This window comes from Paramormyrops kingsleyae, chromosome 1 (assembly GCF_048594095.1).
Source record: "Paramormyrops kingsleyae isolate MSU_618 chromosome 1, PKINGS_0.4, whole genome shotgun sequence".
Lineage (NCBI taxonomy): Eukaryota > Metazoa > Chordata > Actinopteri > Osteoglossiformes > Mormyridae > Paramormyrops > Paramormyrops kingsleyae.
The window spans coordinates 43193763-43196312 of NC_132797.1; the positions used below are offsets into that span (position 1 = coordinate 43193763).

Below are 2550 nucleotides of genomic sequence, written 5' to 3' on the forward strand. Positions count from 1 at the left end.
CATCGACCGCGTATCTTTCTCGTGTATTTCAGTTTATATCTCGCTGAAATCATTATGTAGAATCATGAAAAAAACACTGACTAAATCCGTTATCTGTCTTCTTTTCAAAACTTCCATTGTCAGAAGTATTAAAGTTTTTAAAATTAGGTTAAATAGGCAAAAAAGCAAATCGTGTCACCTTTCTTGGTTTTACTTGCGTCGGGAGCGTTTAGGACCGCTCTCAGCGGAAGATCGCTATTCACGTTCTAAATACGCTGCGTTTGAATCGGCGACCACGTGATTGCAGGCACACAGGCTTAGCCCACTGAGCTATGAACACAGGTATGAGCTTCGCTGCTGAAAGTGGCAACACTGGCGCAAAGCTTCAGCGGCAGAGACGTATCCGTGTGCTATATTGTAGCCGATCAGTGTAAACACTACCCAGACATGTGCTCTTGTTTATTTCGGTCACAATGGCCGTATTCACATATTTCTTTACCCAATACTAACTGTCGGATTATCATGTTATTATCATGCGAATAGTGCGATTTGCAAGTGGGTGGGCGATCAGAGCCGCTTCGAGACGCAGACGCTTAAGTCAGTCACTCTTGTTCTTTCAATTCGTATCACGAAGCTGTAAAAATATATTTAGTTTCTACCTATATATATTTGAAAAGTAGACCGTCCAAGGTTTGTGAGAGTATTTTTAAAATGTGTATATGACAAAAACTCGCGGAGTTATTTAAACGGTTTTGCGAAATTTCTGTCAGATCCCGCCGGCGGGATCGCCGGTCCCAAGGGGTTAATGTGCCTAAAACATCCAGCAGTTTGGAACATACTGCTGTTTTCCAAAATATGATCTTGCACAGACTGCAATGAAGTTGCATTTTGAATCTTTAAAAGAAAAAAAATAGTCACAAAACATTAAACACCCAAATCCAACTTCATAAACTTGACACGTCATCTTAAATGACTACCAAAACAATAAAACTTGTTTCCTTTCTGTAATTACTCTTCCTGTCTCACATAGAACTTTCCCTATCTTTTCATCTGTAATATCATCTACAGTTGGACTGAAACAAGGCTGGCCTACAATGTGTTTCACCAAGTCCTTGGAAAGGAAATGGGGCCCAGGTCCTCCATGAACTATTGATACTGCAATCATTCTCCCTGCCAAGAAATACTCATCGTCCCTGACAGCTGTTACAAAATACAACACAAATGTCTCAATGTCACCTTGGTTTTAGAATATCTTAAAGCAAGGCTCCATTGTTAAACCCTAATTTTTGCAACCTTGTAGTACTGATTAAAATTAAAGTAACTGCATACACACCTGCAGAATTGTACACAAGGTAACGGCTCCTTGGAGGGCCATCAAAAATTGGACGTTCCTTGGACGTAACCCATCAATATTGTCAGAAATTCCCTCCTTGGTCCACCTGTATCGATACCATCTTCAAACTGTCCAGCATCGTCTGTGATCTTCACAAACGTCATTGTTTGGCGAGTAGGAGCTATGGTTGAATCCTCTGACAGCTCCATCCCAAACATTTGATCTGGTGATGTTAAATCTGCTGACATTTGTGTGATTTATGCCAAATGATAAGTTGCCAATTACTTCAGCAGCTGTCACACAATTTGCCTCCCTGTAACAAGAGAAATGGATCAGTTTCTTATTTTTGAATGTTACATTTAAACTTCAATTACAGTATACTATTATGTTCAGCTAAGTCCATGGTTTTAAGACTTACTCTACATTCCCTAAAAAATCATGACTTCTGCCAGCAGCAATGTCTTCATTCTCATTATCATCATCATCATCATCATCGTCGTCCTGACCATCAATAGGTGCATACAAATTTGTGTACATCCTGCAGAAAATTGTAAGAAATTATAAATACAGGCACACACAGGGTGAGGTGGGGGTGGGGCGTGAAATGAAAAGTAAAACACCACATACACACCTGTAGGTGCTACTCTGATTAACACCACACCCAGATAGCAGCATCATCTGAATCTGAAACAATTATCTGGGAAGAAAAGTAATAAATAGTGATGCATAACACGGTAGAAAAACTACAGCCATGTAATGGATGATACTGTAGTGTGTAGGATCACACATGCACATATCACAGGGCCTACATTCCAGGTGGCCTGAGACAAGGCCAAGCCTGGTACGAGAGGCACCAAAGGGGGGTTACACACATAAACACACACACACAGATAACAAGGGAGGCCAGCATTGAACGTTTAACTTTGGAAGAAATTTATTAGTCATATGGATTACTTCTATTATGACTGGATGCACTTGAAGCTTTAACTTGAACCCCTTTAACTTTAACTTGTCTCATTTACATTCGTTCTCAGAAGCAAAAGCAGACATTTTTATTCAATAACTAGTTAGCCAGAAATTAAAAATTACATAATTTACATACTCATGTTGTCACATTCGCGGAGCAGGTAAGCAGGCGAGCTGAGACGGACCGACAGGTAGAGGGGTTTTATTAAGGGCAGACTGGCGACGAACACCAAACATTGCAACAATACAATGACAGAACTGGGGAATACTGA

At 40.3% G+C, this 2550-nt stretch overlaps 1 long non-coding RNA gene across 1 annotated transcript; it reads right to left on the reverse strand.

Moving 5' to 3' along the window:
• Positions 1–1318: 1318 nt before the first annotated feature.
• LOC140578739 (uncharacterized) lies at positions 1319–1969 on the reverse strand. The gene is made up of 3 exons (XR_011983017.1): positions 1944–1969; positions 1731–1850; positions 1319–1625 (listed from the first exon to the last, which is right to left on the reverse strand). It is a non-coding gene; the product is annotated as an uncharacterized lncRNA (long non-coding RNA).
• Between the last annotated feature and the right edge of the window lie 581 nt (positions 1970–2550).